At 36.9% G+C, this 16,329-nt stretch overlaps 1 pseudogene; it reads left to right on the plus strand.

Annotated features, from left to right (window-relative positions):
• Positions 1-291: 291 nt before the first annotated feature.
• On the plus strand, positions 292-4,069 carry LOC131642622 (uncharacterized; annotated as a pseudogene).
• The last annotated feature ends 12,260 nt before the right edge of the window (positions 4,070-16,329 follow it).

Consider the following 16,329-nt stretch of genomic DNA (forward strand, 5'->3'; position numbering starts at 1 on the left):
GAGTAAAAGCGCTGCTAAAAAGCCTACTTTAGACAGTGCTTTTGAAAAGTGCTGCTAAAAGGCGTACCTTAGACAGCGCTTTTGAAAAGGTATGCCTTAGACAACGCTTTTTCCAAGAAGCGCTGTCTTAAATCAGATAATTTAAAAAAATAATAATTCTAAAAGCGCTGTCTAAGGCCCATATTAGCCATCACTTTTAAAAGCGCTGCTAAAGAGCTATATTAGCCAACGGTTTTCTAAAAACCGCAGTCTAAGATTTTTTTAATATTTAAATCATTTACTAATAATTAATAAAAACAAAACAAAACTGAAACAAAAGGATAGGGTTGAAGTTGTCCTTAGCTTCACACGAAATCATCTTCTCCTTCTTATCAAAACAGCACGGCGAACTCCCTCCGTCTAGTTTCTTCTTCCCCGCTAATCGCAACACTCTGTTTCTGATGTTGCGACCTCCATCTTCCTTTCAAACTGCGGCTTCGTGTTTCAACCTTCAACCGCGATGCACCAATGGCGCATCATCTTAGATTCTCCTCCGATGTTATCTCGGTTTCGATCTCAATCGCATCTGTGTTCACCTCATCTCAACCGTGAAGCTCCGTTTTAACTGTGAAGCTCTTAGAACGGCGTGACTTCAACGCACGGCTTTGTCCTCAACTCCGCTCCGATCCGCCATGAAATCAGGTTTTGGCTCAATCTTCCTTTCGTCATCGTTCGTTTTAGATCGTCCCTTACCTCTGTCGCGATTTCATATCTCTATTTTGACTCAATCTTCGTCTCATGTCAGATTTGAAATCAATCGCTGGTTTGAATCAATCGTTGGTTTGAAATCAATCGCTGGTTTCATATCTCTGTTTTGACTCAATCGCTGGTTTGTTGCTGCTTCTTATGCCAGAAGAAAATGCCTTTTGGTAGGTTTACAATACTTGAATTTGTCTTATGTTTATATGATGTGATTTGTTGGACTGGTATAACTCAGGACCTTCCCAAGAGAAGGTTTGAAGTCCAATATCTTTTTCTTTATCTTGTCTGATTTATCTATGCATGTAAACCATTAGCAACGTTAAAAATGCTTTGTTTTTCCGGGAAACCTGCTGCCGACGATTTCAATGACAGTGATGAAGAGACTAAGTGGAGTAAGATGGTAATTTCCCTTTTATGAAAACCTCGACTATGCTCAAATAAATTTATATTCTTTAAATGATGGTAAAGTATTACATGCTCGACGTGCTAAAGTTGCAGACTTAGAGCTTGTTTGGATTGAGTTATTTGTATAACAATAAACTCGAGCCGTTTGTGTAGAGGCTATTGTTTTCTTCAAATAAAAAAATGTTTTTATTTGATTGCAGCTAGAGTTGGGCCACACCGGCGGTACTGGTAAGGGAAGAGGGAGAGGTAGAGGAAGAGGCCGTGGCCGAGGAGCACGAACCGCAGAGAAAGAGACCTTACATCAGCAGGTTGAGTCTAAACCTTGCACCTCTGTTCAACAAAGTAGCAAAGAAGACCCTAATTCAAACATGGCAATCGGTATCGGTCCAGAACCAAAGGAGTTATCAAAGGAAAACATTTCACCTCACTAGGAAAGCACTCGATCGTTCCGAAACATCGATTTGAATGCCAATATACAAGAAAACAAGGAGAAAGAGAATATAAGCACGGCTACTCCACAGGCCTCATTGCCTGAACCTGCTGCAGTAATGGATATGCAACATGAAAAAATTCCAGGTTGGTCTCTTGCTGATGTCGACAAGATGGCGATCGATACGTTACAGCTTGCGGCAAATCTGGTATATCGATGATCTTGTGTAGCAAATGTAGTTTTTTCTTCTTATTAGTAATGATAGTTTCATGCACCTTTTAGGATTTAAAAATGGATGTTGTTGTAGGTTACATCAACTTTGATAGTTCATGATTAAATTTCTTGATAAAGCTTGATTACAAAATGGTTTCATTGTGTTGTGTTTCTACTTCTGAGTTTTGTCCCTCAATTAGAAAGCAAAAGAAATCTAATTCTACTTTTTGGAAGAATTTATGTATCCTTCAAACTTTTATTACAAAATATCCTTAATTTATACTGTGAGATTTGATTGATATATGAGTGCTCTAAAATATTAGGATATATTTATATCAAACTCACAGCTAATCTAAGCATTTACACTGCTGAGGACAAACTTGTTATCTTTGTTAGAAGCATTTGGACCGTAAGCGGATAAAAAAAGTAGATGCAAAGGTACATCAGAAGAGAAAAGCACTCTTCAGCGCACTACAAGTAGATGCTAAGGTCCATTTTTTGTGTGTACGTTGCTGCCAAATAAGGCTGAGTCATGCCCTCTGAATCTTGATTGTTATACGTGCAGTGGCGGATCTAGGTGGGGGCGGACAGGAGCTGCTGCACCCCTCACTTTTTAACGGTTTCGACGGTGGCGGCGTTGTTTTCTCCCTTCACTGTCAAACAAACTTCAATCAAAAGGTGTGTGATTGTGCGATTCTATCTCTTAATTTCTAAATGAATGACAATTGTTTTGCTATACTCTTTTTCCTACAAGTTATAGTCTTTACAATTTATAAATTAAAATACATTATCATGTGTTGTGAGAGTTAAGTTCATTTGTGAGTTAATTTTATTTTGACATCCATTAGAAATTTAGAGTTAAAATATAGTGTGGAGCTAATTTTATTTCGAAATCTATTAGAGATTTATAGTTAAAACAAAGTTTGGAGTTAATTTCATTTTGAAATCAAATTTTTCTTTCGATTTCAAAATAATTCATTTAAAAAACTTTAGACCAAAATGACATAATGGCTCTATTTTACTTGCTTCTTGCAAGTTATAAAGCTATCCAGAATGGCTCTGTTCAGCTTGATTTTGCTTTCAAAGATTCTGCTTAGCTGTAGAATTAAGTGGCTTTGCATGACTTCTGTTTATTGTGTTTATTTTTTGATGAAGTGTGTTTAATATTTCATTGCTTTAGAAATGACGAGTCATTGTTTTAGTAGAAATTATCAGTATTGTTTAAACAATTTAACTGAGGGCCGTATGTTTAATAATTTTAAATGTTAATAATATTGTTTGTGTATTTTTTTTAAAAGTTATATAATGGCTAAACATAATATAATTAATGCATTTTCCAAAAAAGAAAAGTTTCCGATAAAGATGAAAATTGTATATCTTCAACATTGATATTTGAATAATAAGTTTTCGATTATCAAACAGTTTTAAGTCTTTAAAAGAGTGAAAAACGTTACTTTAATTTGAGATTAGAATTTTTTTATATATTTTACTTTCAATTTTGTGTTGAAGATATTTTTCTTTCATTTTAGCGATCAAACAGAATTTAAATGTTATAAATTTTAGTTAAAATTTGTTGCTCCCCCTAATATTTTAGACAAGATCCGCCACTGTATACGTGTTATCTTTTTGAATTCCTACTACAATACTAAAGTGATTCAATGGAAAAGGACATGTTAACTTGAGTTTAAATTTAGATTAGTGTTTTAATACACTTCTAACAATAATTTTATGATATGCCTGTGATCTTCTTGTTGATAAACTCCGTGGGGTAACTTATAAATCATTTGTGAATATGGTAGTGTGACTGGTTTCAGGTTTTATCTTATGCTTGAACTGCTTGTGGCAGATTGAACACTCCTGTATTGATGTGCACTAAATTATGCAGGTTAACCGATGGTTGTCAAGTTGTGGTTATAAGCTTTGGTATGAGATTCGAATATTCTTCAGAGGACCTGACGATAATGAAGCGCTTGCTTACGGTATGAGAATAGCCGAACATCCTGACATTGTGCTAACTCTTGTTAAATTTGTGTCTCCACCCGGAACAACATTATCATTCGGCGCTAAGTTAGTCGGTGTTGCATCGGTAGAATATACTATGTTAGGAAAAATGTAAATAGGTTAACAGTTGGTTGTATATTATCAAAGAATGTAAATAGGTTAACTATTGATTGCATATTATCATTTCATCATTAATTTTTTTACTGAGGTGGTTTTGAATTTTCATTTGTATCATATTTCCAAACAATGATATTATTATTAGTATTATTATTATTATTATTATTATTATTATTATTATTATTATTATTATTATTATTATTATTATTATTATTATTATTATTTGCCCCCCAAGATTTTAGTAGAGTCTGTTGCACCCCAAAATTTGCCCTCTTTATTTGAGCTATAAGTTAATAATGACGTTTATTTCGTCATTCAAAAATTGAAGAAAATAATAAAGAGTTTTCATGGGTTTAAGAAGATAAGGTGTGAAGAATGGTTTAAATAGTGAAAATACGAGAAAATTCACAAGTCCTATTTGAAAGGTGATATGAGCTGAATTCTCGCGTAGCCCTGACTGTTTCGACGATATCTACAACTTTCATGTTCGGCTCGGAAACCAATTCTTTGAGGAAGGTTGCCAGATTTGCTAATTACTTGAGGTTTCACAGTGAAAAATAGTGCTGAATGTAGGGTTTCGGGCCTCAGAAAATTCATATCTCACAACCCGCTAGCCGGATTCGCTTGAAAATTTAACTGGAGCTCCGTACCATAATTACCAAGATTTCATATGTTCGGACCGAAGCCCAATTATGCACTGAAAACTCCCAGAATTTTAAGGATCGTCGCATTGTTTCGGTAAAAAGTGTGTTTTCGAGTATGTCGCGCCGAGTTCGAAAATTCATAACTTCTTCGATTTTTATCGTATGAAGTCCATTCCGGCGGCATTTTCTCAGAAATTTCGTTAGCTTCGATTCTTCGTCACACATGCCTGTTCAGATTCTGAGCCGAGGATAGGGTTTTATCGAGTTCTTTGAGCGGTACTGACAAAATTCTGCACAGTCGCACCAGATGAATCGGCGTTTCTCGTCATTCAAACGGGCGTATTTTCTTCATCGCTTATCGGATTGAGACGATTCTCGCGGCGACAAATCACGAATTTGGTCATCTTCATAATGACATTGGTTTCGTTCCGGAATTTAGAGCCGAACCGAGCTTCCTTGAAAACGAGCCAAAATAAGACCACCGAGGGCAATTTGGACATTTCGCGTTGACAATATTTAAACATTTTGCTCTTCACAAAGAAAAAGGGAAAACTTCCATAACTTCACTTTCACCCAAAAGATCAAAAACACTTTCTCTCAATTCTCTCTCAATTTTCTTGGATCAAAACCACAAAAACTCACAAAACTTCATCAATCTTCATCAATTCAAGATCAAATCTCAAGAACAAATGAAGATCAAAGCAAGAGTGAAGAATCTCCTCTCTCATTGATCATCAAATTCAAATCTCTCTCTCTCCCAAGGCTAGGGCGCGTCACTCTCCTTCTCTCATACCTTGGATTTCGTTCGTGTTCGCGTTCGTGTTCATCCGATCTCATTTTCGTTGCTTGATCCGGTAAATTCACTACAAATCTTGTTGGATCATTGTTTTTTTTGCTTGATCCGAATTAATATAATAATTAATGATGATGTTTGATTGCCGATGGATGATTTTTGATAATTGATGATAATACTCGCTTGTTGTTTGAATGATTCATGTTGATCTTGCTTAATTGATTCAAATGTGAAACTTAAATGTGGTGTATGTTAATAATTGTTGATGTCGCTCTTGAATTCAAAATTAGCACATAACATGTTTGTTAAATTGAGTGTGAGAGGTGATTTTGACTATAATTGGTAGTATATTGAGTGGTGTTATTGTGGTTGCTAATTGATGATGCTAAATCATGGTTTTATGTTGATTTTGTGACTTTATAATATCATTTAAATATGTGAATTGTTGCTGGAAGTTTATGGTGTCTTGATGTGGATTTAGAACCTCAAAAAAGTCATAAAAATATGGTTATATGAACACATAGTTGCTGGAAAATTTGGTGATGTTTTAGTGTTGTTTTGATGATATTTTGATGCTAATTCAATGTGGTATTAATGCTGGAAATTATTGGTGTTAAAGTGTTGTTGTTGGACATGATATTTGCATAGAAACCATGTTAATTCAAGTGTCTAAATGCTGGAAATTTTTTGTGGTGTTATTTGATATTGTTAGCATGATATTTGAATGAAATGGTGGATTTTGGTTCTTGCTTACTTGAGTTGTTGAGTACTAATTGTTGAATTTGATGGATAACACTTGATAACATGTGGTGCTAATTGTTGGAGCTTGTTGTTGTTAAATATGTTGCATAAAAAAGGTGTTGGGTGATTCTTCTTGTTCATAATGTTTGATTTTGTTGATTGTTTAAAAATGTGTTAAAAAACTAGTTTGGTTGAAACTTGTTTCATGATAATGCAATGTTTGTTTTAATACTTGAGCTTATCATATGAAAATGTTTCAAAAAATATGTGGATTAATGTTGAGGACTACTTGTTGTTTACTATGTGAGAGCTTGTTTGGTGCACCAAATTTCACTTGAAAGTATATGTTATCTTTTGCCAATTTTCATGAAGCTTTGCATTGAGTTTTTTAGTGATATGAGTGTATTTTTTGGGACTGGATTTTCATCATAATAATGCAGCAAATTTGGCATTCTAATTGCTACTTGAAACCATGTTTTGTGTCATAATTTCACTTGTAAACATATGTAACTTTGTGCTAATTGTTGTGAGGTTTTCTCTTGAGTTTGTGTGTGATTTGTGGTGAGCTTTAGGACTGTTTTATTATCACTATTATGCAGAATTTTCCATGGCTCCATTGCACTATGTTTCCATTCTTTTAACTCATGAAAATTGGTCCTTTTGTTGCACTTTTGACATGAAACTAGTTGGTATTGGTTGCTTGTTGTTTCTAAGTGATAAATAGTGTTTCTATGTGCTAATAATTGACATTTGAGCTGCTGCAACTTTCTGTTTCACATAATATACTCAGTTTGCTCGGTTTGTGTTTTGTGTGCGCGTTGTGTCGGCTTCATTCCATTTTGCCATATCTTTTGAACCGCTTATCGTTTTTGATCATGTGAATAATGTTTTTCATACGTAAAAATATTTTCGCAGCTGTTTGTACAGTTTATTTTCGGTTTTGGCCGACTTTTTTTATCGTTTTTGCTTCTGCCCCGTCTTGAAAGTCGCGCTTCCGGGCCAATTTTGTAAATTCTAATTGCATATTTGACTTCTTTAGCACGTTTTAACCTTGCAATAAAATTTTGGATTAATTCTGACGAGTTTAGTTTTCACTGTTTTTACCCGGTTTTGCCGTTTCGGTGTACCGTTGTGCATGTAAATACTTGTGTTGGCTTCCGTAGTTTTAGTGTACAGATTTGATTTGCTTTTGAATACTGTTGTGAAAAACGATACCAATAACAAAGTATAATAGGGAATTAGGGAAGAGAATAAGAACACAAGAATTGGTTATAACTGCTATTCTTTCACTTTCTCTTAAAACAAGATTACAAGTTTACAAGAATAACAAATAACCTCTCTCACCCTAAATTAGGATTTGCAGCTTAGCAATGATGAGAGACTAGTATGCTATTTATAATAAAACCTAACATACTAACTAATGGGCTTTTTCAGCAAGGCCCATTACACAAGTCAACTTAATAAACAAGCTAACTTAACAAATTAGGGTTTAAACACTAAAACCTAATTTAACATGCTAACAACCCTAGCATCTTCGACATCTGCATGCTAGACCCATCTTCGACTACAACATGCACACTTCGACACCAGCATGTGAACAATCCTTCGACTTCATGCTTAACTCTGTCGAATTGTCGAACCAAGAAGCTACCCTTCGACAATACTAGAGTTCGATCCAATATCTCACAAATCTCCACCTTGGATCTAACTCTACAACATCAAGGGAACAACTAGCTTTCTTCATGCAGCTTTAGCAACTGCATATAGTGGAAAAACTTGCAACTCGGCAATGTCTTGGTGATCATATCAGCAGCATTGTCTTCAGTCGAAACCTTCAGCACTTGGACTTCTCCACGCTCGATTACTCCTCTGACGAAATGCAGCCTCACATCAATGTGCTTAGTTCGCTCATGATAGGCTGAATTCTTTGACATGTGTATTGCACTTTGACTATCACATTTAACAGTGATACCTCGACCTTGAAGTTTCAGCTCCTTCGCAAAACCTTCAAGCCACAATGCTTCTTTCACAGCTTCAGTGAGAGCAATATATTCCGCTTCAGTGGTTGATAGAGCAACAACCTTCTGAAGAGTTGCTTTCCAACTAATTGTTGTGCCAAACATAGTGAAAACATATCCAGAAATAGACTTTCTAGAATCCATACAACCTGCATAATCAGAGTCGACATATCCTTCTATTGCTGCTTTACTATCTTCACCCAAGGCTCCACCATAAATTAAGACTCTGTTTAGAGATCCATTTATGTACCTTAAAATCCACTTCAATGCTTGCCAGTGAGCCTTTCCAGGATTCGCCATGTACCTGCTTACAAGACTTACTGCGTATGCTATGTCGGGTCTAGTACAGACCATAGCATACATCAAAGAACCAACTATATTAGCATATGGGATGCTATTCATATAGGCTCTTTCGACATCAGTACTGGGACACTGATCAATACTCAGCTTGAATTGAGGGTTTGTTGGAGTCACAACTGGCTTCGAATTCGACATACCAAACTTTTCAAGAATCTTCCGTAGATAAGCCTCTTGAGATAGGCATAACTTCGACTTCTTTCTATCTCTTCGAATGTCAATTCCAAGAATCCTAGAAGCAGCTCCCAGATCCTTCATATCGAACTCCTTATTGAGTTCAGCCTTCACCCTCATCACATCTTCGACACTGTTGCTTGCTATGAGAATATCATCCACATAAAGCAACAAAATAACAAATGAATTACCAGGTCGAAATCTGAAGTAAACGCAGTGGTCGAACTGACTTCTAATGAAACTTATGCGTGCCATGAACTTGTCGAATCTCCTATTCCACTGTCGAGGAGATTGTTTCAGCCCATACAAAGATCTCTTTAACTTGCACACATAATCTTCCTTCCCCTTTTCGACATACCCTTCAGGTTGCCTCATCAGGATCGTTTCATCTAGATCACCATACAAGAACGCAGTCTTCACATCCATCTGTTCCAGTTCAAGATCGAACTGTGCCACCATGGCAAGCAACATTCGAATGGACCTATGCTTCACAGCAGGAGAAAACACATCATTGAAGTCGACACCTTCTTTCTGAGTGAAACCCCTTGCAACTAACCTTGCCTTGTATCTTTTCGACGTCACTCCTTCAATTCCTTCCTTAACTTTGAAAATCCATTTACAGCTGACTAACCTTGCCCCAACAGGTTTCTTGATCAGTTCCCAAGTATGATTATCATGAAGAGATTTCATCTCATCATCCATGGCCTTCAGCCATTCAGTCTTATTTCGACTCCTCATAACTTCCTTATAGTCTCTAGGTTCTTCGTCTAGAACCTCACTTGCAGAGATTAAGGCATAAGCTATAAGATCTGCATATCCAAGTCTCTGAGGTGGCTTGATGACTCTTCTCGACCTATCTCTCGACAATAGGTAGTCATCGTCAGTTTCCTCAACTTCAGCATCTTCTGCTTCTTCTTCGACTTCATCTGGGATATGCAATTCAGCATCAACATGCTCCACCTCAACAGGAATCTCTACCTGTTCCAGCTCTTCGTCAGATGTTTCTGTACTTCGACCAACATCATCAGTTTTCTTAAAAGCCATTTCAGCTTCATTGAAAACTACATCTCGACTGGTGATACACCTTCTGTAACCTGGCTCTAGGCACCATAGCCTATAAGCTTTGACTCCTTCAGGGTATCCCATGAACATGCATTTCAGAGCTCTAGGTTCGACCTTGTCTTGCCTAATGTGAGCATAGGCTATGCAGCCAAATACTCTCAGTTTGTCGAGATCTGGTGGATGTCCCGACCAAACTTCTTCAGGTGTCTTCATATCTAACGCTGTCGAAGGACATCTGTTTATGAGATATGTTGCTGTGGAAACAGCCTCAGCCCAGAACACCTTCTTTAAACCGGCACTAGTCAACATGCATCTGACTCTCTCCAAAATAGTTCGATTAAACCTTTCAGCCAAACCATTTTGCTGGGGAGTACCTGCAGTAGTTCTGTGCCTTGCAATACCAAAGGCAGCACAAAAACTGTCGAATGCCTCATTGCAAAATTCAAGGCCATTGTCGGTTCTCAACCTCTTGACCTTCCTGCCAGTCTGATTTTCAACCAGAGTCTTCCAACTTTTGAAATTCTCAAAAGTTTCATCCTTAGTCTTCTGGATGAATACCCATAATTTTCTGGAATAATCATCTACTATGGATAGAAAATACCTTGCTCCTGAATGTGATGCACACCTTGCAGGCCCCCAAAGATCAGCATGAATGTAATCAAGGGATCCAGGTGTTCTTTGTTTGCCTTTGTTGAACTTCACTCTGCAAGATTTTCCAAGTACACAGGGTTCACAAAACTTCAGCTTTTCGACTTTGTCTCCACCAAGCAGATTTTGTTTCCCTAATTTGACCAGACCCCTTTCACTGACATGGCCCAATCTCATGTGCCAGATTTCTGTCTTCGACAAAGGTTTCGTGGATACAACATTTGTCGAACCACTTACAACTTCAGCCTCAAGGGTATACAAGCCTTGTTTCTTCACGCCTCTCAAGACTTCCTTCGACCCCTTCATGACTCTTAGGATACTTTTCTCTCCTTGGAAAACATATCCTTTCTTGTCGAATTCACCAAGAGAAAGCAAATTTCTCTTCAAATCAGGAACATACCTGACTTCAGTCAACAACCTTATTGACTCATCATGGAGCTTGAATCTCACAGATCCAACACCTGCAATCTTGCAAGCCTTGTTGTTTCCCAGCAATACTGATCCACCATCTTGATCACATAATTCCTCGAACAAGTCTTTGTTTGGAGTCATGTGCCAAGTGCAACCTGAATCCATAATCCACTCTCTTCTCGAGTCACTGCTTGAAACCACAAGAACATCAGATGATTCGAAATCATCTTGAACAATGGCTGCATTGCCATTATCCTTACCTCCATGATCTTTCAGGCGTTCAGGGCACACCTTTCTTGTGTGACCCTCCTTCTTACAATGATAGCATAGAATGCCAGATGCTTCGCCATTGTAAGACTTCGACTGGCTTTTGCCCTTCTTGTCGAACTTACCATTCTTTCGCAAGAATTTTCCTTTAACGGCCAAACCTTCACCAATAGTCGAAGGTTTATGCTCCTTTTGTTCGTTCAGGTCCTTTGAATATAGGGGTGATTGAACTTCTTCAAAAGTCAGGGACTCCCTTCCATACAAGAGAGTTTCTTTGAAGTGAGCATGTGATCGAGGCAAAGCGCATAATAGTAACAGCGCTTGATCTTCATCATCAATCTTTACATCGATATTTTCAAGATCAAGAATCAGCTTGTTGAACATATCCAACTGCTCAGCCAACACTTTGTCTTCAACCATCTTGAATGAATACAAAGCCTGCTTCAGGTAGAGTCGATTTACCAGCGATTTGGTCATATACAAACTTTCAAGTTTCGCCCATAACCCTGATGTCGTCGTCTCCTTTGATACCTGTCGTAGAACCTTATCACCAAGGCTCAACAGAATTGCGCTGTGTGCTTTCTCGATCATAGTTGTCTTCTCCGCTGCCGTTAATGCAGCATTCATGGCTGCCTCTCCCTTCAACGCTTCCAAACAACCCTGCTGAACCAGTAGGGCTTTCATCTTCAAGCGCCACAGACCGAAATCATTCATTCCAGTGAACTTTTCAATCTCATACTTTGTTGAAGGCATCTTCTCCACGCTCACCGCACCAATTTGTTGTGAAAAACGATACCAATAACAAAGTATAATAGGGAATTAGGGAAGAGAATAAGAACACAAGAATTGGTTATAACTGCTATTCTTTCACTTTCTCTTAAAACAAGATTACAAGTTTACAAGAATAACAAATAACCTCTCTCACCCTAAATTAGGATTTGCAGCTTAGCAATGATGAGAGACTAGTATGCTATTTATAATAAAACCTAACATACTAACTAATGGGCTTTTTCAGCAAGGCCCATTACACAAGTCAACTTAATAAACAAGCTAACTTAACAAATTAGGGTTTAAACACTAAAACCTAATTTAACATGCTAACAACCCTAGCATCTTCGACATCTGCATGCTAGACCCATCTTCGACTACAGCATGCACACTTCGACACCAGCATGTGAACAATCCTCCGACTTCATGCTTAACTTTGTCGAATTGTCGAACCAAGAAGCTACCCTTCGACAATACTAGAGTTCGATCCAATATCTCACAAATACTATCTCATGTTTCTTCTTATTCGCTTTTGTTATGTTTTCACTTTCTATTCCGTTATCCATTTCCGGTTCAGCTTATAATTCAATAACGCAATTGCGATTGCGGTGTCTTGTTATCTCTAACGTGTGTGCTAGTATGCAAGGCAACATGGAGGCTCTGGTCGATGCCCGCTCTCGTGTTCCACTTTATTTGTGGGACACGACATTATCCTCTCTCTGATTCGCGTTTCTACACGCCTCCTTTATCATTATACTTGCTTGTCCGGATTTCTGTTTCCCTTGCAGGTGTATGGTATTCGTTGTGTCCGATGCACACGTTGGCGCGTGATTTACTTTCATCACGCCGACTCTTGATTGCTTATGCGGATTTTAATCGGAGTGCTGACATGTTTGTTGTTGCTTTTGCTAGCTCGCTCGCGGGATCCTAGTTTACTCGCTCTCTTCGCTTTAGTTTACGAATCATCATCCGTTTGGTATTAATTTCGTTTCATTTTATTTCTCTCGCACTTTATCGCTTTTTCGCATCATCCTTTAACATGAGAAGTAGGACCTAGACATGTGTCATACCCCAATTTTTGACCCTAAGATCATACATCATTTGCATTTCAATCATCAATCAAGATCCCAATCTTGAGGTATCAGTTTGTCTTTGAGAGGAATCATCAAGCACTTTTAGCTTTTTATTTGTTTTATACTAACCAAAATCCAAAAATATGTATTTTGTCTCTTTTGTTCATATTTTACAGGTAAAAGATCGGACAGAAATCAAAACAGTGCAAGGAAGCAAATTTTTGAAAATTTGAAGAAGGAAATCGATTTACCTAAGAAGGAAATCGATTTCCCTGGGGCGAAATTCAAAAAATATAAGGAGGGAAGCATGACATCATTTTGGCACCAATTTTCTTTGATCATTTTTGTCATTTTACCAATTTTCCACCTCACCAAAATTAACTCCCTTCATTAAACCTTTTTTAACCCTATTTTACCATTTTTACCATTTAAATACCATTTAAACACCAATTAAACACAAGTTAATTACCAAATGCAAAAAGACCAAACTACCACTACTCTTGCTCCCATCCTATAAATAGAGACCTCTACTCTCTCATTTCTCAAGCTTTTGATAGCCAAAAAAGTTCTTGCAAATTCATTTCTAATGCTATGAGAGCCAAAAAACCCCTTGCAATTTCTCTCCTCATCCTTACCAAATTCACCAAAGCTCTTTTTCTTTCATAAAGTTTGTGAGTCACATCTTGAACCTCACAAACTTTGAGCTAAACCACCATCCATTTCACTCTTTTTTCTTCAATTGTTGAGAGATCAAGATTTGTGTTGGTGATTCTTGAAGTAGATCTAAGTTTTGTTTAAGATTTGGTAATTTTCTTCATCTTTATTCATCCATCATAATGTGATTCTTTTGTGCTTGTGTGTGATGCATCTTTGATGCTATATTGGTCCTATTTGATGGTGAATTGATGGAAAATTCGTGCTCCAATTCATATGTGGTCATAAGGTGTTTGTATGTTTGCTTAAGTCAAGTTTTATGCTTCTTAATGCTGATTTTTTGAAAACTGCTGTTATACCCCAAAATTTGCCCACATATTTTTCAAGAAAACTCCAATCTGAAAATTAAGGGTCTCATATAATCATGGATTTTTATTTCAACAAATATCCTGACATATGAAATACTTAGTTTTTTAGAATTTTTCTTATACAGTAATTTGGCTTGCAGTTGAATTTATTCTTACGCAAACGCCAAATACTGTTTATTACTTCACACATGCTATTTATTTATTTACAGATAAATAGTACTGACACAATTGGTACAGAGTTAAATCTTTTGCAGGCGCAGTTGATAACAAAAGAAAATATTAACTTTGACTGTTGATTTTTCACTCTAACTGCTACATCAATACCTGAACAGTCAGTCGACAGCCAAACTGCTGGCAGTACAATTCTCAGTGTTTTGTACCATCAATCAAATCAATCTTTCACAATTCAAAATTCCAAGATTTTTGTTCTAGAAGTCTTCTGAATATCAAGCGATTAGCAGAGACTCAACACTGCACAAAAATCAGGTACGCTTAACTATCTCCTACACAAACAGTCCCTAATCAGGGTTTTTCTTGTTTTTACAGGAGCAACAAGTTTTTGAGAGCTCAAATGGATTTCATACACATCCATATATCTCAAAGTACCATCATACAAATTTTCAAACTTCAATTCACTCAGACGCACCGTCAGCAGCTCAAACAGTCAACAGACGACCCGTTTGACCAAAAAAGTCAACAGACAGTCAAAAATGAAATTTTTTGTCAAAGTCCATATTTTGTCAAAGGATTCATCATTTGATCATTGGATGATCATAATTCATCAAGGAAAGATCAAAAACCAACAAAACCCTAAGATTCAAAATTAGGGTTTTTGCCTGAAAAGTCAACTCAACTTTGACTGATCATAACTCTCTCATCCTTCATCCAAAAAATTCAAACCAAAGCTTGTTTTGAAGGAAATTCAATTATATTTCAAATGCCATTGATCCCATGGTCATTGGATTCACCATTTGAAAAATATGATCAAAGACATTACAGGTCATTTTCAAAGTCAACAAAAAGACACTTTTTTCAAAAGGACACACAAGGAGCTTCAAAAATCATTTTGATATGAGACCAAAGGCATTGGTTAGAGGACTCTTTGAGGTTTCCAAAAAGTGCAAGATCTCCTTCATATGACAAAAATTGAAGGATTTACACCTTGTTGAAGTTGGCTAAATTTTGGGAAAATACATGAAATCAACATTGTTCAAAATGGCATTTTTTCCAAATGGGGCCAAGTTTTCAGCATTCAAACATCATTTCCATGATGATATGGGCCTCTCACGACCAAGACTAAGCCCATACCTTTTTTTATCCATTTTTGCATGATTTTATCTTATTTTAAGATTAAAATTAAAAGGAAAATGCATGGATAAATCATAGCTTATTTTCTAAGCTAAAAGCTCACACATGTGGCTTAATTATGCAGCAAGAAAGCTGCAAGGAAAGGCTAAGGAAAGAGCAAGCCAAGGTTGCTTGAGTTCCAAGCTTGAAAGTCAAAATTCAACAAAAGCAATCATTGCTTTTAGCTTCAAATTTAAGCACTCCAAGGCCTATAAATGAAGCTGCATATTTCATAAGCAAAGGGAGCCAAAGAGAGACACGAATTCAGAGCTATGCTTATGCTTGTACCATGCTTGTAACACTTTAAAAATTTCAAGGAAATTCAAAATTCGAATTCTGAGTTTAATCCATTTTCAATACAAACTAAACACTTAAACACTTTCCTCAAGCATTACTGAACATATCTCAATCATTTCCAAGTCTTGAAACCTCATAAATCAAGCTACCTAGGCCACGGTTTGTTCAAACTAAAATCAACTTATATCTCATCATTCACGCACATTTAACAAGATGTAGATGCATAATTGTGTTTGGTTTGAAGCTCTGGTCGTTTCTGGAGCTTCAATTGGACTTTAATGGTTGTTTGTGTCATATACCATTTTAGGGTTTGCTTAGTTCAAAATTAGGGTTTTTCATTAGGGCCAAAATTAAGCAAAATTAAGGACATGGTTACATTCAGTGGAACAAGACGAATTCAATGGTGCCATCGCGCCTGATTTTTATGCTTGTTTACCCCTATTCGTTATTTTGCAGATTTAGGGTTCACTTACAATAGCGTTTTTTTACAAAAGCGCTGTAAAAGGCCTTGTCTGAAGGTTGAAGACGATGAGGTGTCTCCCCCTCATTGGTCCAGAAGCGCGCGCGTGTTTTTAAACTTTCCACTAATCCAGTGCTTTGCAGGTGTACTGATCACCACGTGCCTCAATTTCTGGACCATCTGATCTCATTTAATGAATGATTCAACGCGCCAGATCACTCTTCCCCACCATGCGCCCTCACTGATTACCACACAGGATCAGTATCCTTTTATTTTCTATTTTATTTTCTATTTTATTTTAATTTCTTTGTTAAATTAATTTAAAATAGTTTTAAAAATC

This window comes from Vicia villosa, unplaced genomic scaffold, assembly GCF_029867415.1.
Source record: "Vicia villosa cultivar HV-30 ecotype Madison, WI unplaced genomic scaffold, Vvil1.0 ctg.005446F_1_1, whole genome shotgun sequence".
Classification (NCBI taxonomy): domain Eukaryota; kingdom Viridiplantae; phylum Streptophyta; class Magnoliopsida; order Fabales; family Fabaceae; genus Vicia; species Vicia villosa.